This window comes from Anser anser (assembly GCF_964211835.1).
Source record: "Anser anser genome assembly, chromosome: 1".
NCBI lineage: Eukaryota > Metazoa > Chordata > Aves > Anseriformes > Anatidae > Anser > Anser anser.
This window is the reverse complement of record NC_139720.1, coordinates 200,075,619-200,101,572: the sequence shown is the minus strand read 5'-3', so window position 1 is coordinate 200,101,572 and position 25,954 is coordinate 200,075,619. Positions and strand designations below refer to the sequence as shown.

The 25,954-nt window shown below is 40.4% G+C and overlaps 1 long non-coding RNA gene across 1 annotated transcript; it reads left to right on the top strand.

Annotated features, from left to right (window-relative positions):
- Window positions 1–808: 808 nt before the first annotated feature.
- On the top strand, window positions 809–25,688 carry LOC310892133. The gene is made up of 6 exons (XR_014577890.1): window positions 809–6,410; window positions 13,489–13,601; window positions 15,509–15,563; window positions 16,606–16,675; window positions 21,379–21,519; window positions 24,292–25,688. It is a non-coding gene; the product is annotated as an uncharacterized lncRNA (long non-coding RNA).
- The last annotated feature ends 266 nt before the right edge of the window (window positions 25,689–25,954 follow it).

The following is a 25,954-nucleotide window of genomic DNA, read 5'->3' as shown; positions in this document are numbered from 1 at the left end:
AAAGGGAAGTTTAATGTATTTCAGATTATCTACATATTGTTTTAACACTGGGCATCACTAAGAAGTGTCTGTCTCTGTCATCTTTTCTCCCCCCACATCAGGTATTTACCACACATTGATGAGATCCTTCCTGAGCCTTCTCTTTCTCCAGGATGCACAGTCAGCCTCTCCTCATAGAAGAGTGTATTGGACTTATGTGACAACGTTTTGGTAGCAGGGGGCTGCAAAGGTGGCCTCTGTGAGCAGAGCCCAGCAGCTGCCCCAGGTCAGATCAGAGCCAGCTCCAGGCGGCTCCAAAAGAGACCCGCCGCTGGCCAGAGCCGAGCCATGAGAGATGCTGGGTGGGCCTCTGGGAGAGCAGATTGAAGGAAGGGGAAATCTGCTGTGCTACAGCAGCTGGGAGAGAGGGGTGAGAGCTGAGAGAGAAGCAGCCCTGCAGCCCCCAAGGTGAGTGCAGCAGGAGGGCAGGAGGTGCTCCAGGCACGCAGCACAAGTTCCCCTGCAGCCCGTGGAGAGGCCCCTGGTGGAGCAGGCTGTCCCCCTGCAGCCCACGGGTCCCACACGGAGCAGATCTCCACGCTGCAGCCCGTGGAGGAGCCCCCGGTGGAGCAGGTGGATGTGGCCTGGAGGAGGCTGCGGCCCATGGAGAGCCCCCGCAGGAGCAGGCCCCGGGCCGGAGCTGCAGCCCGTGGAGAGGAGCCCACGCAGGAGCAGGGGGTCTGGGGGGAGCTGCCGCCCGTGGGGGACCCGTGCTGGAGCAGTTTGCTCCTGGGGGATGGACCCCATGGTACGGAGCCGTGTGGGAGCAGTTCCTGAAGAGCTGCAGCCTGTGGGCAGTCCCCGCAGGCTCAGTTCGGGAAGGACGGCATCCCGTGGGAGGGACCCCATGTTCAGCTTGTTGTCCATCAAGACCCCCCAGTGCAAAGCTTCTTTCCATCTGGTTGACCCCCAGCCTGTCCTCGTGCCTGGGGTCATTCCTCCCGAATTGCAGGACTTAACATTTCTGTTTTTTGAACTTCATGAGGTTTCTGTCAGCACATTTCTCCAGAGTGCTGAATGTCAGCACACTTATCTGATGCATCAGCCAGTCTTCCCAGTTTTGTATCATCTGCAGATTTGCTGAGGGTTCACTATTTCCCTTTGTCCAGGTCATCAATGAAGATGTTAAACTTCATTTGCCCCCGTATCAAACCCTGGGGGTACACCACTGACAAGAGCTTTGATAGTTTAGAGTGACCTCACAGAGATATCAGCCAGCTCCCTGGAGAAGCCTTTCTTGTTGCCATTCATGTCTCTCACCAGATCCAACTCCAGATGGAATTTGGTTTTCCTAATCCTTTTTCTCTGAGCTCAGACTCTGTCTCTATATTCCTTGTGTGTACCCTGGCCTTCTTCCATATCTTGTATGCTGATATCCAGAATAATTTGGCACTTTATCTTGAGAATGGTTCAAGAGATGTCTGGTGGGACAAAGGTATTCAGAATGCATTGGACTCTCTGCATAAGCCCTGTGTGCTTCAGGAACCAGTATTTTTATGCCGGATTTCCTGGTGAGGGAGTAGATGCTGATGAATCACAATATTCTAGATGCTCAGAAAACTATGATAGGCTGTGGTGGTAAGGTGGCTAGGTTATGATTTGGCCATCTGATGTTGAGGTTGCCTTCATAACTGATTGATTCATAATTGTCTAACCTCAGTTATGAATGCTTTCTCTCTATACAGTTGATAATGGTAGAAAGGCTCCAACAAAGACTGATTTCCCCCTGCTTCAATAAAGCTCCTACTCCACAGTGTTATATCAAGGAACCAATTTCTTTCCATTGACTCTGAGGATCCATGCAACTTTGCCTAATGAAGAATCCTGTCGTTTTCCTCTTGCTGCATCCTGTTCTCCAGGTTTTCGTACCTTTTCCATCTCTGCAGTATCTTCAAATCATCCTTTAGTCCTAGTACCTTCACTGATGTGATTATCATAGAATCATAGAATCATACAGGTTGGAAAAGACCTCTGAGATCATCTAGTTCAACCTTTAACCTAGCACTGCCAAGTCTACCACTAAACCATGTCACTAAGCTCTACACCTACAAGTTTCTTGAAGACCTCCGGGGATGAATGACTCAACCACTTCCTTGGGCAGCCTATTCCAATAAACGTCAATAAATAAGGTTTCTCTGAGCCTCCTTTTCTTCAAGCTAAACAACCCTAGCTCCCTCAGCTGCTCCTCATAAGACTTGTTCTCTAGACCCTCCACCAGCTTCGCTGCCCTTCTTTGGACACACTCCAGCACCTCGATGTCCTTCTTGTAGTGAGGGGCCCAAATATTCATTAATATTAATCTCTTGAAGGATGAAAAAAAACCAACAGCAACAACACCAAAACAACAACAGCAACAACATCAAACAAACAACAACAACAACAACAAAAAGACACATACACAAAAAAAACACTCACCAACAACCAAATAAATATCAGCTTGGTCATTAGATTCAGAAACCTAAAGCCTCTGGATGATGTTCCACATCATGTCCTCTGGATGATACTGAAAGTTTCCTGAATGACTTGTACTGTAAGTTCTTTCATACAAGTACTGCTAAAACAGCTGCACTGCTAAAGCTGTGTTAGTTGGGGAATTTGCCAGAAGAAATAATTTTACTGAGTTTATATACTGAAGATTTTGATGTCTAAACTTGTGTTACTCACTCTAAGCTCCCTATTTCAGATCCAATTTTAGAATGGCATGAACAGCTTGAATCAATAACTTATGTATAAGCACTTAGCACCACTTGAGGTGCAAAAGGGTCTCCTGCCAGCACACAGATCTAATGGTCTTTTGACAGCTTCCCATCATTATGTTGGTGTCCCAGACATCTTTGTACAATTCAGGTGGCATTGGACACTTATTTGTGGACAGCTAAAAGAAACTCTGTATCTCCTGCCTGACATAAAAAGAGCCAGGAATGAACAGGTCAAGTAAGGCTGTCCATCAACCAGATGCCTGAACTGGAGATAAGAATACCCCACCCTATCTTCTGGGAGACTGGCTTAAGTAAGACCCTGATGTGAAATCTAGGCCTATTGAATCAGGATTTGTTTTAATTGATAGCATTTTGGCTATATCCTTTAAAAAATCTAAATGCTATTGATTCAAGTGGATTTAATTCATCACTGGTGCAACATAATTCTTTTTAAATGATCCCCTGCTGCTCCCTCAGGAGCCTGACAAGCCTGCTGACAGAAAATCGTTTAGTTGAGAAAGAGAATATTTAGTATTGCCTAAAGATTTAGCACGGATAATTATTTTAATACATGTTTTTAATACTGGAGGTGACAAAGGAGGTTGGAAGCAATGATGTTAGGACTGCTGAATCTGGGATGAACACGAGAAAAAGCATTTTTTGGTGACTCATCTCTGAAGGTCTTATGTGCTGATCCAGGAGACGAGATAGGAAAATTGAATTATTGGTAATCAAACTTAAATCATTCCTTTTAAGTTCCTTAATGCAATGGCATTTTCTCCCCCTCCCTTTCCTATTTGCTGGAACTATTGTAGCTCAGCCAGTATCAAAGAGCTGAAAAATCAATGAAAGGCACAATGTCTGTGAAAGGTCAGGAGTGAAAAAGAGTTCAGCCTAATAATACTTAAAGACCTATGGAAAAGATATTTTACAAAATATTAAAAAATCAATTGAACTTTCATAAAACTTAAGTTTAGTATCAATACTGAGCGGGAGATAACTTAGCAAGGGAGGAGGAGGAGGAGATGTGAGTGGGGCTTCAGACTTGCACTGCAGTTTTCCTCAGCTTTAAGAGTTTTGTTGCCTGGAATTGACTGGGGAAGAACACTGCCTTGGAAAGCTAGAGAAATCCCAACTCCTGTCCTGACAGGAATGTCTCTTGCTGATTTATTAGTCACATGTATGCTGCAGCAATTTATAATGCTACAGTCTGCATGAGAAGGCTTCCTGCTGCCTAACCTGCTTTCAGTTCTAATGAAGTAAATCAGCTCAAGAATAAAATTTTGCACACTTCTTAATCCATTGCTTCTGTTTGGCTCCATAAAACTATCTCATATTGCTCAAAACTAATACCTTTGGTTAATGTAATCAAATGCCATTCTGATTGTTAAAAAACTAATGGCTAGAGGATCAGAAAACACTTTACTTAATTTCCAAATTAAAAAACCTAATGGCCATTGCACATCTCTTGCACGTTTTACAGTCTTTATATCATGACAGTGTTTTTTATAAACCATTCTTATCTCTCCAGTTTGGCTTTTATTTTGTTACTTTTTTTTTGTGTCTGGTAGTAGAACAATCAAAGTAGCAGATGTTTGTTCTGAAAACCACTGTTTTTGTTTGTTAGTGCTCAATTCATGTTTTCTTGGCCTTTAGCAAAAATAAATACTTTTCCTATGCCATCTAAGCAGTGTCAGATTCATTCTTCTGAAAAGTTCTTCTGTCACTTTTTTTGCGGGGGTGAATTCTTCTTAGAAAACTTGATTTAATCAAGAACTTTACACATGGAAGCTTACAGAAATGTACCTTTGAAATGTTTGGTAGTACAAACAGGACCAAACAACTTCTTTAACTAAGCATCTGTTATAATGGACATGGCAGTCATAATAGGATTGCTGCCAATCTTAACATGATCATCCCAAATCTTTCAGTAAAATCCATGCACCAGGCTTTTATGCAGGCATTAAGTCTCTTGCAGTTTGCTTGATATGCTTTAAGCCAGCCAGAAGTCATGGCTTCTGTCTGCAAATATGATCTGCAAAACTCTCATTTAACCCTCTACATAGATACCTTGAAAACTGTAAATGTTCATTTTTCATAAGTTCCCCAAGTGCAGAACAGAATCCACGTTGTCAGGGATGAACATCACAGTGCCTGTCTTTCATCTTAGTTCATTCAGGAACCACAGACTAGATATCATTTTGGCTAAGTAGTGCAAATGAGTCTAGTCCAGGAGGCACGCTCTGCATACCCAATAACTGACAGGAGTAACTTCAGCAGAAATCTCAGGGGTGTTGGCTGTTTTTACTAAAGAATGGGAGTGGGGGTGGTCTTGATGTTGGAAATGATTTCTCTCAGCTGGGATATTTTCTGCTCTGCTTTTGTGGATTCATACCCACATCACCTTGACAAGCTATGGGAGAAATGGCTGGAAATTTCTAACTACCCAGTATCTCTTCAGGGCAATAATAGGCTAAACAGATTTTTTAGAACAGTGCCTGTTCAGTAGGAATTTATCTGAATTAGACCTGAGTAAAAAATGAAGGATATAACCCCTCACTCTGTCTGAAGCAGAATAGTGTGTACTCTGTGAGTCCAACGTCACCCTGTCTGAGGTGCCCACATCAAATACACAGATTTGTCAGGAAGGCCAAGGTTTCCTCATGCAGGAAGTCTGTAAGGTTATGGGCAACACATGGGTTGTCGATGGTTTGTATCATCAGCAACATCATGCTCACAGCTACTGTGAAGCCCACTTTTTCAGCCTAGTACAGATACAGTACTTGACCCTGTAGGATTGTTCCCAGAATATGTTGTGTTTCTGGGTGAGTCAGCTGTTGCCTTATTTGTGTTTTCTTATCATATTGATTAACAGTTACAGACACTTACTTATGACTATTTTCTAAAATTTGGCAACTTACTGATAATATATTTCTAACTTGTTTTCTCCTACTGTGGTGGTTTTACCCTGCTGGGCAGGTAAACCTCAGCACAGTCACTCTCTCACTTCCCCTCCTCAAAGGAAGATGGGGAAAAGAAAGAAAAAGGCTCATGGGTTATAATAACAGTAGTTTAAATAAAGGGAAAAGAAAGAGGGAAAAACAATCAAAAGCCATAAAGAAGCAAAGAGAAGAGAAAAAAAATATATTCTCTACTTCCCATAAACGAGCAAAGTCCAGCCAGGTCTTGGGAAGCAGGGCCTCAATACATGTAGTGGTTGTTCGGGAAGACAGACATCTTCATAATGAGGACTCCCCACCCTTCCCCTTTCCCACCTTTTATTGCCGAGTGTGACATCATGTGGTAGGGAACAACCCTTTGGTCTGTTTAGATCAGTTGCCCTGGTGATGTATCCTCCCCACTTCTTGCCCACTGCCAGCCCAGTGGCTTTGGACGGGTTTGGAGTGAGTCTTGATGCTGTGCTGTACTGGGTTTACATGCCAAGGTTTTGGCAGCAGGGAGCTGTGGGGGTGGCCTCTGTGAAAAGAGTCCAGAAGCTGCCCCATGTCAGATAAGGGCCAGTTTCAAAGGGACCTGCCACTGGCCAAAGCCAAGTCAGTAAGCGATGTTGTTTGTGCCTCTGGGAGAGCAGACTGAAGAAAAGGAAAAAAAAGAAACTGCTGCACTACAGATGCAGTGTGAAGAGTGAGAAGCAGCCCTGTAGCCTCCAAGGTGAGTGCAGCAGGAGGGCAGGAGGTGCTCCAGGCACGCAGCACAAGTTCCCCTGCGGCCCGTGGAGAGGCCCCTGGTGGAGCAGGCTGTCCCCCTGCAGCCCATGGGTCCCACACGGAGCAGATCTCCACGCTGCAGCCCGTGGAGGAGCCCCCGGTGGAGCAGGTGGATGTGGCCTGGAGGAGGCTGCGGCCCATGGAGAGCCCCCGCAGGAGCAGGCCCCGGGCCGGAGCTGCAGCCCGTGGAGAGGAGCCCACGCAGGAGCAGGGGGTCTGGGGGGAGCTGCCGCCCGTGGGGGACCCGTGCTGGAGCAGTTTGCTCCTGGGGGATGGACCCCGTGGTACGGAGCCGTGTGGGAGCAGTTCTTGAAGAGCTGCAGCCTGTGGGCAGTCCCCCCAGGCTCAGTTCGGGAAGGACGGCATCCCGTGGGAGGGACCCCACGGGGAGCAGGGGCAGAGAGGGACCGAGAAGGAGCAGGGGAGACGAGGCGCCATGGACTGACCACAGCCCCCATTCCCGTTCCCCTGCGTTGCTTGTAGGGGAGGACTTGGAATAGGGTGGATGGGAGAAAGGTAGTTTAATTTGTTTTTTGTTTCTTACTGCTCTAGTCTGTTAGTAATAGACAATAAATTATATTATTTATAAATTAATTAATATAAATTAATTATATTAATTAAATTATATTAATCTCCCTATGCTGAGTCTGTTTTGCCCGTTGCAATAATCGTTGAGTGATCTTCCTGCCCTAATCTTAACCCTTGAGCTCTTTTCATCGTATTTTCTCCCCTTTTCCCTTTGAGGAGGGGGAGTGAGAGAGTGATTGTGGTGAAGCTCTGCAGCCCAGATGAGTAAAACCACCATGTGCCAGCACTGCTCAGCAGCAGACACAACACTGGTGTGATACCAATGCTGTTCTAGCTGCAAGTGCAGAGCACAGCACTATATGGGCCATTGCAGGGAAAGTTAACTCTATCCCAGCCAGACCCAGTGCACTTGAATACTCAAAGGAGGAAAAGAACAGTTAGATATTCCTAATAGTCTAATTATTCATCTGTGCTTTCTTTTATCCACTTTTTTTAGTTTATTTTTCATCTTATATAAATGTCCACAAATTGATATGCATAAAGTATTTCACATAACATAGATTAGGCAATCAGGCAGCAGTAAATGTGATTGAAATGGGATATAAATTGGGGAATTAGGTAATGGTTTAATTTAATTTATACTCTGGAGCTGTCTTTAAAGTAGAGAACAATTACAGTATTATTGAAGGAGTAAATATTTACTATATTTGGGAAACTGAGAGTACCTTTTCCATTGATATTTCTTTTTCTAAATGATACTATTATTTCTTTAGAACTTGTTACATCCTAGAAGCTGAATTAGGTGATTCCATTTCAGAGATTTAAATCCTAAAAAGCAGATCCAGGCTCAGATACAAGTGCCATTTTTGGGTTACCTTCCTGGAGGTGTTTTGGAAGAACATTCTGAAAAGATGGGATACCATAATCAGAAGCAAAAATTATGGATTTGCCTTGTGGGGGGATGATTGCTGCATCTAGCCTGTAGGTGGAGGAAGCACACAGCTGCTTTCTGTGAAGTCAAGTCAATGAGACAGCTGCTGTCGTGTGCATCCTGCCTCCAGAGCTGAGCCATGTAAGAGCAGCCTGCAATGTACTGCCATGCTGTGAAACTGAATTTCACACTTTTAATTAGCTCTGGATATCAACCATCTCAAACTATGTAAGAAAAATGACAAGAAGTATGCCATTTTATGCAGACATCGATTCTGTTTCAAATTGCCCTACTTTTAGCAAAAATGCCTGAAATCTGTCTGCTGTTATGTGCAGTTGCATAACTGAGATACCTGACTGTGCTTGTGTTCATTACCCTGGAGTGGAAAGCGAACGGAAGTCCTCTTGCAAGCATGTACCATAAACAGCAAGGACTTCATAAAGGTGGTCATCTCTCCTCACAGATATGTCCCAGGCACAGTTGTCTTGAGCTCCTTTGCATAATCAAATAAGATATTAACTTAGATAATAGCACCATCTATTGAGGATTGACAATATTATTTAGTGCAGATTTTAAAATGCAATTTGCTAAGTAACTTGCTTTAGTAGGCACCACAAATCTAAAATTGTATTAAGATCATAATTTTAACATTGCATGTGGAACGTGCTCATAATTTATTAACGATTAAGTAAGACTATCTGCCTGTTAATAGTAAGAATTCCATACTGGCCAGCAGGAATTCTTTAAGGAGCTCTCTGCAGTAATTTTCAATTTCCACTCTTTTGTTGGACAAATATACCATCCCAGGAAGTTATCTTGTCATCCTTTTATAACATGTGCATCGTAACTGTAGCAACCTCTGTTTTCATAAATACATAACCTTTGGCCGTAGCCACAGCCAATGATGTGTCCTCTTTGTTTTTGAATGGTTCTTGATGTTTGCGTTAAAGATCCCATAGCTTTATAGTCAGGGTTTTCAGAAGCATGGAACACAGCAAGTGGTGCTTGTATTAAATGTTCATATTTAAAATTTCCATGAAATTCTTTATCAGACAGCATCAGAAAAATCTGTGCAAGAGAAAGACCGATACTGAGGAAAACAGTAGGGTTAAGAAGATGTGGGTAAAATCTTTTCTCTTAGACATTCTCTAAGATTTCTGAGAAGTTATTTTAGTTATAGTTATCTCTATACAATGGAGCTAGGAAGCTGGAATGACTTCTCACACTACTTGTGTTTCTGCACTGCCTAGGCTATTCAGGGCAAGGATATAGTGTTTCACGGGTCTTCAAAATTATCCGTCCCTGAATTTGTCTGGTCTTTTGGCTGTAAATTAATAAAAGCTGTATGTTGTTTGTTTGAGTTTCCTTCTTTCAAATATGATATTTTTCTTAAACTTCAGTGGCTTTATTTTTAGAAAGTAATTTTACCTGTGATGATTGTTATGGAACAGCAAAGCAAGCTAAAATGATAATCTGCTTTCAGCATTAATTTTTCAGAAACTCCAGTCCATTCCACTACACACAGCACCCTTCGCTGCAAGCTTCCATTTATCTCAAAAGCCAGCTCTGTTTTGGGGTGAGATCAGGAGCAAGAGAGCATTCCAGGGGCTCCTCTTTAAGGAGCCCATTAAATTGGATGGAGTCTTGAACCTATTTCTCTGCTGAGCATGGAGCTTGCTCTTTCTGGATATTACTAATCTCACAGGCTAAGAAAAGACTCACTGAGATACCAAGATATCCTGAGACTCACTGAGATATTTATGAGGAGCAACATTGTTAAAGTGAATGAGACCGTAATCAGCAGCAACTTCCAAAGTTTATCCCATCCATAACGGTTTTACCTCTCCTTTCTCCTGACCTTCCTGCTGTAAAAATACTAGGAAATTGTCAACAGAGAAGTATGTTGCTCAGTGTTTTGTGCTATTTCTTGCCTATTTCCTATTACTTTTGGACAGTTTTCCCTCTCTTCTACTGAAACATATTTTATTGAAAGTCTATTAAACTGGAAAGAGTGAAACCTAGTCCCCATTGCACAACTGGAAGGCAGTTCAGAGAAGTTTTCTCAGTTATACTTATGATGGAATACGCAGCATCTGTGAGCCCCAGTATTTGTGTGTATCTAGGTGTGAAAGCCAGGTTATGAGACTTTGTTGTTGAGCCAACAAAGCTGAAGTTCCTAGCCACAGAACAAAGGAAACCAAGCTGATTTGACATTGCATCAGTACATATTTGAGGTCTTTTAAAGGCATTAGTTAAGTTTCATCTGCTTTCAGAATCTCATTTCCCGGTAACAAATAAAGCTAGTCACACGTGTATGTATCAATTGTTGATGCTAATGTTTTGTTAGATTTAACATATCTACCTGCAAAGTACTTAAAACACAGAGCTGTATGGGGAGCCTAGAGACGAACTCAGCTTATGCTCACTTCCAAGGTATGTCCACTTCCAAGGTATGTATCCAAAACTCATTGTTTGCTTTCAGCATCTGTCCCTGTTCAGTAAAGTACACCAGGACATCCTTGCAGCTTCATGCATATTTAAGTCCTGGTCTAAGCAGAATGAACTGCAGGGTCTAATTCAGAGCCTGGATGAATTCGAGCCTCATGTAAATAAGAAATGGGTTTGGTGTATTACCTAACAAGGTGGATTTATCCATTGCCTTGCTCTAAGTTAATTTTGTTTTCTCCACCTCAGATCATGAATTTCATACATGGCTATTCTGCTATCTTAACTGACTTAAAAAAATTACTTGGAATTTTAACAAGGCTGGGATCCTGAAATGGAACGTCATTAAATAGTTGATCTAGCAGAACTAAGAGATTGCCCACTTCATATTGTCAGTTAATACAGTCCTTGAGGAATTGTAACTGTCTCTAGGCAATGTGTGCAGACATCTGCACGTTGTGTGTCGAAGGAGAGTCTCATGGTCAAGAGATTTTATTGGAGCCAAACACATCTGTGTCCTGTCCTTCACTTTACCAAAGACTCTCTCAATTATTCTATGTAAACTGCCTCTCTGTACCTCAGTTTATCTGTAAAGCCAAAGGAATAGGAATATAGTGAAGATGCAATGATTATTCATGGTTTCTTATAAAACAGAAATCAGGACTTAAATAAGGGTATAAGTTTTAAAATTACACAAAAGGAAGCACTCAGTTAAGCTGTAGAAATCTTTGCCAAGGGACGTTATGAAAGCCAAACACCACATGAGTTCTAGAAGTGACTGGTTCATTAAAAGCTATTAAGCTCAGATTTGTTCATATTGCTTAAGACTTATAGACTCATAGAATATCCAAGTTGGAAGGGACCCACAAGTCCAACTCGTGGATCCCCAAAGGACCACACAAAAAATCAGACCCTGTGTCTGAGAGCATTGTCCAAACGCTTCTTGAACTCCGGCAGCTCAGTGCTGTGGCCACTGCCCTGGGGAGCCTGTCCCAGCGCCTGACCACCCTGTGGGTGAAGAACCTTTTCCTGATATCCAGCCTGAACCGCCCCTGTCACAACTTCATGCTGTTCCCTTGGGTCCTGTCGCTGTCCCCAGAGAGCAGAGCTCAGCGCCTGCCCCTCCGCTCCCCTCGTGAGGGAGCTGCAGGCCGCCATGAGGCCTCCCCTCAGCCTGCTCTGCTCTGGGCTGAACAAACCAAGTGGCTTCAGCCGCTCCTCATACGTCTTCCCCTCTAGACCCTTTACCATCTTTGTTGCTCTCCTTTGGACACTCTCTAACAGTTTTATGTCTTTCTTATACTGTGGCACCCACAACTGCACACAGTACTCGAGGTGAGGCTGCACCAGCACAGAGCAGAGCGGGACAATCACTTCCCTTGACTGACTAGCGATGCCGTGCTTGATGCACCCCAGGGTACGGTTGGCCCTCCAGGTTGCCAGGGCACACTGCTGGCTCATCTTCAGCTTGCTGTCAACTCAAACTCCCAGATCCCTTTATGCGGGGCTGCTCTCCAGCATCTCATCTCCAAGTCTATATGTGTAACCAGGGTTGCCCCTTCCCAGGTGCAGAATCTGGCACTTGCTCTTGTTAAACTTCATGTTGTTGGTGATTGCCCAGCTCTCCAATCTGTTCAGATCTCTCTGCAAGGCCTCAACACCCTCAATGGAGTCAACAACTCCACCCAATTTGGTATTGTCCACAAACTTGCTCAAAAATCCTTTAAGTCCTTCATCCAAATCATTTTTGAAAACATTGAAGAGGACTGGTCCTAAAATGGAGCCCTGGGGAACTCCACTTGTGATGGGTCGCCAGCCTGATGCAACCCCATTTACTTAGTGCATTCTTTTACAACAGATTAACAGTTGCTAGGTAAAAAGAGCAGGAAAGTGATCACTGGATGTTCCCTTCCTCCTCAATTTCTTTTGCTGCTTTTTCAGCCAACGTCAAATTCAGACACTTAAGGCTCACCCACAGTGCCTGTTCTTGTGTCCCTGTGCTAATTCTTTAAGAAAAAAATTCAGGGACAGGAGTCCAGTTTTATTCCTCCCTAGTTTTTTCTATCACCCCTATTATGCTTTCAGTCTGCCAGAACTGACACTTGCCTGACTTGGCACACTATGATCAGCACTATTAAACTAGATGGGCGCCTTGTTGTGCATGGTTATTACACGCATATGCCCGGGTCAGCCTGAGACTCTAGCTGGACAGCTAGACTGCAGCTCTTTGAAAACCAGACTGCTTTCTGTTATTTATTTTTTTTATTTTTCTCTCAGGCTCCCAGAATAGTGGAGCCTTGAGCTTGACTGGGACCTCTTGATGCTACTCTGATATCAATAATTAATGTTAATGATAACCAATAGTGGTGGGATAATTAAGTCTATTAGAGAAAATGTACTGTCACTGGGTAATAGCAACATTTTATCTCTTAGTTTTGAAAAGTTGATATCTGTATTAGCTTTTCTGATCCTTGTTTATTCGAGAAAGATTTCTTTTTCACTACAAAAATAAACTACATTGGAGCATAGAATTGAAAGAGACCTACTAGGCACAGTGCCTTGCTATTTCAAATAAATGTTTCATTGTCTGTTTTAAAAACTGATTAAAATAGGCTGCTTCCTCCTACTATTCCTCCTTGAATATTCCTTCCTATTTCTTCCATAGCCTCCTTTTTCTGCAGTTTTTGAGTCTTCCAGAGCACACAAATACCATCTTGTTTGGTGCTAACATTGTCTCTTCACTTAAATAGTTCTTCTTTTTGAGTATTTATGTTCCTGTTAGGTTTGTGGAGAGGCCTTATTTCCCTGCTGAGGCCTTATTTTACTATGCTAAACATGTCAAACACGTCTAGTATTCATTAAAGAGATGGTATCTCTGTTTCTTGGTGAACCTTGTGTAAACCTGGTCCTATTTGAATTTATCTTTCTTGAACATTTCGCATACTTTTCCAGATGAGACTTCTTCATTCCCTCCATCACTCACCCTCCCCTAGGGAAATGTCACTGTTATGGAGAGGAAATTCTGTACTTCTGGTACTTATAGGGGCTGTATAAAAGCTTACTGGCTGTTAGAAATGCTTCACCTGACTTACACTGCTAACACATTTGTATTTTCCAGTGTCATCAGATCATTGGTGTGCGGACATCCTGTGATGAACAGATCCAAGGATGAACCAAGGTCTTGTTCTGCCATTTACAACCGATGAGCGTCCATTATATAGCAAAGTTCAAGTGAGTAGTCCCTAAGGGAATGACCTTATTCTTGGTATTATTAGATTTCTTCTTATTACTACCATTCCAGTTCACAAGGTTACACAGTGCTTTTTCATGAGTAGCACAGTTCTGTATTGGCTGTGACTCCCAACTACCATCATCAAGTTTCATGAGCACATCTCTATCAAATTCATTGATGAAAATACTATTTAATACTTTATATAAGTATATTCTTAGCTATCATTTATTATAAATAAGTGAAACAATTCAATAGTATTTTTCCAAGACTGATCCTTGAGGAGCTATCAATTCACTTTAATCCAACATGTGGTTATGTCATTTTGTAGTTGTTTTCTATCATTCTTTGCAGTGTTTTGTTCTAACTCCTAGTTCAATTTATTCTTTTCTGTGTATCATCATTGGAAATACTTTACTCAGCTTCAGTTAGATGGGAATTATACCACTTCTTTGTCTTGATAGTCAGTTATTTTATTGAAGAAATGTAAGAAAACAGTCTTGAACTGTGTGTCTTGGACAAAAATCCGTCCTTCTATTGTTGTGTTCTTAGTTTTTTGTTCTTAGGAAAGTGTCTGAAAGCCTTGCTTGTTATTGAACCTAACTAATAGATCTCTGGGTACCCATTTCACTCACTCCCTTCCTCCACAGCCACCTTAAGTATGGACACGACATTTATGGGGCTAGTATTAGTCGCATGAGAGAACTGCTCTTAAATATATTTTTAGAAGACCAACAACCATCTTATTGTACAAGAACAAAAAAATATAAATCAGAAATTGCTGAAGAGCATGCTAATGTTTGATCTTTTCATTACACTACACTGCATGATAAAATCGGCCCAACAACAAACGCACACACACTAAGAAGTGGCATCAGTAATTTTCATCCTATTTTACATGTGTTATCAGGTCAGTCCATCAGTGTTTAAGCCTTGCTGGAATCTGTAGTGAGCAGACTATAACATTTGGGAAAACATAAAAAACTTAGGACCTGATTAACTGAAGTGGGCTTTTTAATGTTTTGAAGAAATCAGCAGAATCTGAAAATTCATAGGGATTTAAGGAAAATTTTAGAAAGGTATGAAGCTTCTTCCTGTGTAATCAAAATAGAAGCACTTTAAGGATGCCAGAACTGGGGTAGATCCAGTGCACAGAAATCTTATTCTTAAAATCTGGAAGCCTGGCCAGTCTCAAACAGTAAGACAGCATGGAAAATATTAACTTTAAAAAGTCAATGATTGCTTCATTGCTTATGGGTGCTGTGAACCAAGATGCCAGCATTGTGGTGCAAGTAAATCCAAATTTGACAGCCATGCAGCTTGTCAGGAACACAAATTCACTTGTGAATAAATTCTGTTGAAAAGCATACAAAGAATTCCATCAAGACAAGCCAAGTTGTCAGATGTCTTCATTATTTTCAGGACACTTCTGATGTAAAAGATGAGTAAAGGATGAGTCTAAGAAATGGTGCTGTATTTGATTATATTTTTTCAGAACTTTTCAGGAATCCAGGATGAAACAGAAAGCGATAGCTGACCATTTATTAGCAATTTTTCCCATTGGTAAAAAACCTGTAGGGAAGATCATGAATGTTAACATATTCGGTACTCTGGAATAAAAATGGTCAAACCTATTCAATGTCTAAGCAGGATATCCCCACTTAGTTCTTGCCACAAGGTAGTAGCATAGCTTTTCCCTTCAGTCATTTAAGCCAGATTTAGAACAATCTATTTGTAGAAAACGGAATTTAAATTTGGTTAATTCCCTCAAATCCTTGCACTGACCACACTCATGAAAACTGGCTACCCAAAGAAATTAAACACTGACGTTCTTTAACTTCTCCCTGCATATGTTGCTGCCTCACAGAAAACTGTCAAACATCTTAAGTCATTATTTTATCCATTACAGTGAACAAAGAACTGATGATCAGAATGGCCATCTCTGCATCTATTCTGACTACCAGGTAAGCACCACAGGAACATTCTAAGGTACAGTAGCTTAAAGCAGCTATAGATGCATTTCACTTGTGTAATCAAGAACTGATGTTACAGTGAAACAGCACATAGTGAGTGTCTTTGGCATTAGATTAGTCTGTAACAATTATCAAAGGTACCATGTGGAGAACTCCAAGCTATAAATAGCATCTGGAGAATACTAAATAAATGACAGAAGTCTATATAAATGTAATTTGGGAATGAACCATCATTACCAAGGAAAGTGGTGAGTACACCCTCAGGCTGTCAACACAAGCATTGATTCCCTGACAGCAGCCTATTGCTTGTCTGGTGTAACAGCGCTATTACAAGGCTAATGGTGCTTTGAAGGAGATAAATAGGGCACTAAACTCTTCTCTAGTTCCTGACTCCCAGGACTGTTGAATACTCTACAAGCAACTACAAGGTATGAAGTATATGTAGAAAATTACTGACAGCAAGGGTTTCCCAAAGACCTAAACTTTGCATCACTTCATGACCTAATATCTAATAAATACTACTAGTACATGCCCAAATTTTTCAGCAGAAAACAAAAATGACATTAAACTCAGCAATCTGTCATCTTACTGTCAAAGAACTTACTGTTCACTCCCCTTAGATGAAAACTGGTCACCTTGCCTGAGCATCTGAGAAACTCACGGCAGAGGCAGATTTCTTTTACATTAATGGAAAAATTAGTTAAATTTTTTTCTGTACATCACAACCATGTTCTGATTGTCATTAACTTCAGACCATCAATCATAATCTTAAAGATTGTAGTGTATTCTCGTATGTTGAAGACATAAAAGGAACTCTTCAGGTTTCCCTGGGCTCTGCTGAATGGTTTGAATATTTTGGTATGAATTCATAATCTCTTGTTGACATTTGAAATGCTATACAAGAGGAAGGTATAGATCTAGAGTTAAAGAAAGAGAAAAAGAGAGATAAAGAAAAAGAAAGATAAAGAGACACTATGTTTATTAGTCTTCGGAAGTACTCCCAACTTACATCATAAAAATTGTATAAATGTAGCACAAGATCTCAAGAGGTCTTCTAATTCATCCCTGCTGAGACAGGATTCAGTACCACTCATCTGAGGCTGGTAAGTGACTGTGTAGTGTGCCCATTAAGGCTTCAGGTGAAGAGGAGTCAGAACTCACTCTTCTGATGATGAACTAACCTTGCAAGTAGAAAGCTTTTCCTATTACCTAACCTGAAGCACCATGTAAAGATTCAGAGGTTTATTTCTTGTAAAACCTACCATGGACAGAGAGAACAATTTATCACCATCTTCCTTGTAACAGCTTTTTACACATTTGAAGACTGTGACCATGTTTCAACTACACTGAACGTTTGCTGACAAAACAAAGGGCTGATTCCTTCAGTCTTTCCTTATATGTCACATTTCCTAATCATTTTAGCATTATTTCTCCCCCACTGTCTCTCATACTCCCAGGAGATGGTTTACCACATCTCCTGACTGTGTCCAGATTGTCCAGACAAAATGGGGCCCACAAGAAGACACAGTAGCAGCACTTAGTAGAATAATTACATTTATTCTTATATAGGGTGCTTTCTGAATGCTGCAGTGATTGAGACTTTTTTTTTGCAATGACAAGCCATTGTCAACTGATTGAGTTTATAGTCATTTATGATTCTGCTGACAGATTTATTAACAATTTTTGCTGCAGAAGCTAGTTCTTTCCAAAGTGTAGACTGAAAGATTATCTTCCTCCCAGACCTTTTATTATTATTACTATTATTTTTTAATATCCTCTGAATTAATAATTTAAGGGTTTGGCCTCAACTAGATGAAGAGAAACATGACACACATTGTTATCTAGATTACTTATTTTACACATTTATTAAAGAGAAACCAACTGTGCCTGTGGAAAAGGTTTGTGTAATATATTGGTGTTTCAAAGGAACAATATTTGCGGCATTTTCAAGAGTATTGTGAGGTTAATCCATTAACTAAGAATCCATTAACTAGCATTAACTTTAATCTTTGTTCAGTACTTTCTCATATGTGATTTACTGATCATTTTATTGTTTCAAGTCTTAATGCAGTAGAGAATTTTTACCACACTCACAAATCCATGTTAAATAAGAAATGCTATACGAATGTAAACTTTTCTATTTTAAACTTTAAAGTAGTTACATATAAATATTAAACTTGCTAATAATTTCAGATATAAATTACCTAAGTGCAGGCAATGGGTAGAAAAGATTCTTGCTATAATATTGAAGTTGCTGTTACTAGCATCAGCCTTTTACAGAAGTGGAATAATTATGCCTCTTAAAATTGTCATTTTCTGTAAATTACACTGGTTACAGATAAATCCCCTGTTGTGAAAGGGCCTTGTACTTGAAATTGCCCAAAAAAATGGAAGTATAACTCAGTCCATTCTGTAGGTGTTTATTAAAACAGACAAAGAAATGAAGATGGGAGGACTGTATTAGTCTAGATATAAAGGTTTATTCCTTTGATGAAAAGACGATTTTGAGATCATGTCTGCTCAGTAAAAGACGCATAGGTCTGTAAATCGTGATCAGATATTGTTGTGATAGAAATAAGGTCTAAGTCATTAACAATATAATGAAAGAATGAAAGAACAGGCTTTTTTTTCCCCCCCCCATCATCCCCTTTTGGGGCTTGTGATACAACACTGATACCATGAGATTTGGACTGAAGGGAACAACATTTATCTTTGTGACTGTTAATATTACTGTCCTGCAAGTCACCAGGACAAGGTGCTGATAACAGGTTTTCATTATCCTGAGGGAGAGGAAGGCACCCATCACCATCTTGCTCACCATGCTGGAAGTGGGAGCCTCAGTTCATAGAATTATTTAGGTTGGAAAAGACCCGTAAGATCATCAAGCCCGACCATCTATCTGGCCTACTGAGTCCCATCACTAAACCATGTCCCTTAGTGCCATGTCCATATCTCTTAAATCCCGCCAGGGATGGGGACTCCACCACTTCCCTGGGCAGTCTGTTCCAATGCTTAACCACACGCTCTGTAAATGAATTTTTCCCAATATCCAATCTAAACCTCCCCTGGTGCAACTTCAGACTGTTTCCTCGCATCCCGTGACTTTTCACTTGGGAAAAGAGACCAACACCCTTCTCACTGCAACCTCCATTCAGGTAGCTGTAGATAGCAATAAGGTTTTCCCTCGGCCTCCTCTCCTCCAGACTAAACAACCCCAACTCTCTCAGCTGCTCCTTATATGTCTTGCTTTCTAATCCTTTCAGCAGGGCTAGTTACACACACTCAACTCAATGTCTTCCTTACAGTGAGGGTCTCAAAACTGAACACAGTATTCAAGGTGCAGTCTCGCCATATTTGAGGTGTGGTTCCTTCAGCCCTGTCTTCTTTTCCATTCTCAAAATACCTTTTCTCTCTCTTGCCCTCTGTCTTTTACTCTTGCAGTTTCAAGCAGATTTTGGCACAGCCAGGAACGTGGCAGATTATGTAATGCTGTTGTAAACAGAAAAGCAGCTACAAGCAAAACAGCCTAAGCTCACAGAAGTTTGCAGGCTTTCAGTAGGGTTGACAAGATATTGGTAGAGCAATGCTCTGCAGCAACTAAAACATCCATGTGTTATTACAGCTATTTCCATCAAAAATCTAAAACACGGCATTGTGTGAGCCTCTATGAAGAAAATTAACTGTCTCAGCCAAAAGCATGACACTAACCCACGTTATTCTTACTAATCTTTTTAAATTCTTTCCAGTTTTTCTTTCCATTTCTTTAAGAGTAAGTCCCCCATCTGAATGCAGCAGTTCATCTCATGTCTCACCCCAAACCAATAAGTGTTTCCTGTCCTTTACACTAGAAATCCCTGCTAATACTGCTTATGTATTTGTCTTGCTGCTTTTTGGGCAGCTTTTATTTATCAAGACAGTTTTCAAGACTAATCTTGTCTTTCTGATCTCTATCAGCTCACTGAGAATATGCATATGCGTTCTTCCAAGCTGTTAGTGAAAATACCAATAATGCTAACACTAATACCAACCACACTCAGTTGCCGGAGGACTCATTGAGAAACCTCACTCTTCAATTCAGTAGCATACTAGTGCTCACTAAATATAGTTTTCAATTAAATGCATGCATATCTTATTCAGACCTTATTTTCTTAGTTTGTTTTTAAGATTATTTTCATAGAATCATGGAATCATAGAATGGTTTGGATGGGAAGGGAATATCCAAAGTTTTACTAAACTCCAAATATTTCAAAGCTCCCATTTCCCCCATGCCACTAGGCCACCCTTCCTCCCATTTGCCTAGCACCAACTTCAAAAAAATCAGTTGCACCTGATTTTTTTCTTGACAAATACATATTATCTGCTTTATATGTGCTGAGTGTTTATAAAGATATAGCTTAATAATTTTAATACAAAATTATTGTGAGGATCAGTGTTAGGTTAACTCACCCGTAATTCCATGGATCTTCTCCCTCCTCTCTTGTTTGCACAGATAGGTGTAGTGATACCTAATTTGCAATCCTCTGGGAGCACTCTTCTTGTGTTTTTAGAGATAATTATTAATGACTCAGAGATTACATTGGCTATATTCTTAAGTAGTCTAGGGTGAATTTCATCAATTCCTGCTGACTCATGTGCCCCTAATTTATCTTAGCGTTCATTAACCTATTCTTCCTTTGACTTGTACTACTGGCAGCTCATTAAAATGGTTTAGTTAAATGTCTGTTCATAATTAATCTTTTTTTTTTTTTTTGGTGAAGATTAAAGACAAAAGGTCTATGTTGCTCTTTGTCATGTCCTTGTTTCTATTACTGTTATGATTTCTGTTAGATTTTCAAGTCATTAAAAGTCCCCTGAAATAGCTGATGCGGCTATAAGGTTTTTACTATATTTCTCTCTTCCCTCTAGTATAATGATTCTATTATGCTTTTTTTACAGCCTTTTTCAGAGATAAATGAAAATAATTATATTTTGAAGCTGGTCCACAAATACAGCTTTTAGACCTGTTTCCTTGCTAGAAGGCAATACTTCAGCTGTGTTTTTACTTCTTAAAAAGTTTTTTTTTTTTTTAAAGAATTATATTTGCAATACTAAGACTGAAGTATTGCTACTGGACTTGCTAGTGTTAATAGTATATGAGATAGTGTTATGAACAACAGATACTTGGTGATCCAATCTATGCTGTGGAATGAACACAGCTCACTTGCAATTTAATGTGAATTGCAGTTTTTTGAATTTTTTTCCTATTCAAAGTTACATTTCTTCTTGTCAAAAGCTTTAATAATACAAAAAAAAAAATAGCAAAATAATTTGGTGATAAAATGCTACTGTGTTATCTTCTGCTCCCTGTCTCTTTGGTAGGTTGGTATCTCTGGCTTGACTTAATCTCTTGCAATGCACCACAAGCTCCCTCTTTAAATAGTTCCAGTTGACCATCACGTAAGTTATAGACTATGCTTACAATTATAAAAAAATGAAGAAATCAGTGAATCAAGTTACACAGAAAATTGACTCTTAGGGAAAAAAAGATATATGCTTTTAATAAAAAAAATCATTTTTCTAATTAACCGAGGGTTAGCTGGAATGCGTTAACCACTGCTAACACTGGTGCTTGTTGCTCATCTACTGACCTCCCTGTGCAGATATATAGCTGTGCTACTGGATTTACTTGTGCTACTTCTTCCCTAGAAACAAGACAGCCCTTCAGTCTGAAAAAGAAGGGGAGACAGATTTGTAGTGCTATAAATTGTGATGGTCTGTGACATCCCACTGATTGCTTATTTGATAATCTTCATTCTGACATATCAAGCAGTGCTGAAGTGGCCTTTGGAGATCTCTGGAAAGCTGCACTGGACAACACTTTACTGGAGAAGAATAACCATATCTGGTGTTATTTTCCAGCAGAATTCGTTTTGTTGAGGACACAAAACAAAAGCCTTTCTGTCACTGGGTAAGCAATACTTTCATATGACAGTGGAGGAGGGAAAGTCATAGGTGGCTGATCTTTGCCAGGGCCCATAATTTGTACCACTGTCTATCAATAAAAGAGTTCAACACTTTTATTAGACTTTCTGATGAATGGGCTTAGGATCACTGAAGGCCATACTTTGATCAATCTGACAAGTAAAACAATAGAAATTGTTGGGAATGGGAGGAGGAGGACACACATGGTCCAATGGAAGAAAATAAATGGGAAAAATATCCCTTCTTTAGTCTGAATGATACCCTGGTAAAACAGAGACATTAATTAAAATTAATCACTTTTGGTAATCATGAATGTTTCCCAGATATAGCTAATTATTTTGGATGGTTTTGGTTTACAGTAAAAGCTTCTCTTCCATGCAGTTCTTCCTCCTCTCTTTCCTCTTCCATGTAATGATGTTAGAAAACTATAACCTGATATGACTGCTATTTTCATAACAGATTATTATGGCAATATATATGGATAAATGGGAGTTTTGACTGAATAAGAATTGGAGCAATTGGCCCTTGAGATTTCAATAAATGGAGTCAGAGAAGGGGGAACTAATTACAAAAGAGGAAAGATTTTTGTACTTTTAAACATGTATGTTGTTGGGATTTGTATCTCTATTTTAATACAAAAATCAATAGCATAGCAACAAAATGATCAAGGGAAGCAAAATACAGCCAGAGTACATGTGCAAAAAGCTATTTCAGAAATAGCCTGCCTTTGCTCAGTATGATACAAAGTGTTTCAAGCCAGTGTAAAATGTGTTTAGAAATACAGGGCCAAATTGCTTCGCCTACAGAAATATTAGTGGATATAAGTTTTATTTCTTGGAAAAAAAAAATCTGTTTTATTTAGAAGAACAGCAGAACAGAGAGGTGTTTTTCATTGCAGCCTAGTGGTTTTAGTTGCCTCAACTTTAGTCTAAGGGGAGACTCCTTAAAGAAGTTGGTTTTCTATGGACATAGAGATAAGCTTTAATGAAAAAGCAATCCCCTTGAGGGAATGTCCAGTTTGACATCTAAAAATTGACTTTTTTTTGCTACTAAACCCTTTTTGTCACCACAGATAGTTGCATATTTTGGATCAGATCTCCATATTTTCTTTGTTTCCAGAAGGAATAAAGTGTCCTTTCTTGCCTCCTTTAGAGTATGGTGAGGGATTTATGATGAATGTTTTAATCCAAGAGCAATGGGCCCATACATGTAACAAAAAAGTGGCAGTTGTATAAATGGTTTCAGATTTGAACCTGTGAAAATATGGGTGTCCTTCCTTTGTATGCACGGAGACTGCCCTAAGCTATTTCAGCTTGAGTTAATGATGAGGGCATGTCACTTTGAAAGAATAAAACTAAAGAAGTAGAAAAATAAAAGTCTATTCACTCCCCACCCTTACAGAGTACCGTAAGGAGTTGTGATGTCTGGGTACATCTAGCATTGATTTTGTGTTCTCTGTCATGTTCTGTCAATTCAAAGTAATGTTTCAGTGCTGTCCGGGGAGAGCAATGACAAATACAATAGGTGCCCCAAATGCCTTGACACTGCCGAACGGTCAAACCGCAGGACCTCACCAATTACACGGCTGCTTTTCCTTGGCAGACCTGAGTGTTAATTCATGGGTATGAAACTGTCAGCATAGCTTGTGTTGCAGCACTGACACCAGATCTGTTACACAGACAGAGCTCCCCCAAAGAGCAAACATCATACTTGTGGTTTTTTTAACTGGCACCTCGCGGCATGCCCAGTGCAAGGCTCGTAGGAGAAAACCTGAAGATGGGACAGAGCTATTAAAAATGCAGACAAATGAGAGATGCCATTGAACAAATCTTTGTTCAGGGAGAGGGGAAATGAAGAATAATGTTGAGCTGAGTATGTCAGGTTGCCTTGACGTCCACCTTGTTCTTGTGATTGGTCCTAGCAGCCAGCATGATAGTATGAATGCCTTGCTAACTCTAATGCTGTAGAAATAAGTGAGAAAAAGAACAAAGGAGAGAACTAGAGAAGGCAGAGGAAACTAGAAGATGGGGGAAGAATGAAGAAGGCCTTGACTAGAGGAGATTTAGGCTGGAAAGTGCTCAGATGAGAGGGTTAGAGACACTTTGTGGTGTGCTCTGTAGAGATTGTGGGTTCGTGATGTGGAATCAAAGGGAAATGAGGACAAGTCAGCATTATGCATGCAAAAAGGTGTCATTGAAACTTGACAACTGAGAAAAACTCCAAAAGAAAAAGAAAAAAAGAAAAATGAAATGAAAGATGCAGGAGAAAGATGGGAGCAGAGAGAAAGAGAACAAGAGAATAAGAACTTAGTGTGAAAAGTGATGGAGAGTTTTGACACTTGCCTACAAGGGAAGACTGAAATCTGAGACAGACTTTTCCAAAGTCCCTGTGGAAAGAAGATATAATATTCCAAACTGTTAGGCCCTGGGAGAAATCAGAGAAAATTTCACTTGAACAACCTCTGTGATACCTATTTCTGTATTCCTAGGAAATCACCTGATTCTTTCAAAGTTATGAGAGACTCCCCAACACTTCATCCTGAACTGTGAAATGTCTAGCTAGCACCAGGTCAGTCCAGTAGAGACATACTACTGAATGACTTCAGAGGGCCTCAGGAGGAGATAGCAATCATAAAAAAAATAAAAAAGTGACTAATAAAACTAATAATTTCCCCTTAATTAAAAAACTTTATTAATAATTAATATATGAAATATGCATTTAATTCTTATTTATTTCTTTTTCATTATGATTTAAAAAGTCCTAAAACTGTTTCACAAAGATGGACAAAAGGATTCATATGAGGAGACCTGGATTTCACCAGCGTCGCCTTGTGTGAGCACAAATACAGACTGCGATGATCTGCTGGCTCAGTCACACACTCAGACTTGCTGGTGGCTTGGTGAAGTGCTAGTTTCTGGACCAGAGATCCTGCTGGATGTGCATAGACCCCACTAGCAGGAATTTTTGATCCCTCTCCACGTCTGCAGAGATTCGCACATGCACACAACTACCCAAGCACCACATGGCTGGGCACAGGGGTCTCTTCAATGCTGTAAACTTCGGTGAGAAAGTCCAGGCAGTTAATCCTGAAGTGAATTCACCCCAGGTGGCAGCATGTGTTACATGACCCAGCAGTTACATGATGCAGCCAAGGCAGCAGCCTTACAGGCAGCTGTAAAAAGCCCACATGCATAACAAACACAAAGCAGTCTGTTCTTGTTCTAGTACTTTGGAATCTATTTCTTCTGCTGCTTTTAGATGCTTCACCAGCACAATGCTTTCTTGTTAGGATCCATCTCAGTTTTTTAACGGTTTCATTCACCCCTCTGCACAATGCAACACCTTGTTCCCAAAATTCTTTGCATCAGAAAACAAAAACAAAACAAACAAAAAAGTGAAAGTCTTTATATGCAAAGAAGGAGCTAGCAAAGGTTTCAAATGACATACTGAGCATTCTCAAAATCTTGGCTTTTTGGTCTGACAGTCTTCCAGAGCTTTTGGAGGCAGTTTCACTACTGCCTTAAGCTGATCCAAGTCTGACTGTCACCCAGAAAGATTGTCTTGCCCTCCACATATGACAGCGTGATCTTCTCCATCTCCTCTGTGCCAGCTCCAGCTCTGGTTTAACAGGGCAATGAGCCTGTACTGAAAATTAAAATTAAAAAACCTGTCTGAAATTATTATTTTTTTTTTCCTATAGTGTTATCGTTCAGCCAGATTGTCTCCTTTGCTACCAGTTTCAGGGTCTCATGGCCACCATAGATGTCTTTGAGGAAGAGGAAAGAGCATGGTATGCATATCCACCAGTGTGAAAGTATGGAAAAGTGTTAAGCCACACCTGCAGACAATGACTCCTTCTTTGAGGGATGCCAGATACTGTGAAACAAACCTTTCCAGAACATCTGCTTGTACAAATGCTCTAACCCCATTTCATCACATGCAACTTCAGGCCTTACTGAGGCACTTAAGATACAAGTGCTCTCTACAGCTAACAGAAAAAGTTTCTCCAGGGAGTCTTGCACCAGCAGTGGGCTGACAGAGGAATGCTTTCTCTCTCCTATTAACTATCTGGGAAGCCTAACATTACTATTCTTTTTAGGTACCCAATATAAGGACATATGAGAATCTCTAAAAAATAAATGAAACTTTTATTCTGCTTTAGGACTGTTGTAATTATTTTGAAAGTGACTTGCTGAAGCAGACAGGGGAGAAAGAACTGACTCTAGTTCATGATCTCAATACAGTGGTGGTCAGAGAACAAAAGATATTTTGAAGTTCACAAAGATATTTTAGGACAGTTTATTCTGCAATAGATATTCTGGACAATTTCTCTGTGTTGACAAGCCCTAAATGATACCTTTCCCTCAGTCAGAGATAAACCAAAATAGCTGGCATTCCTAGTAGGAAAATATAGGTTATAT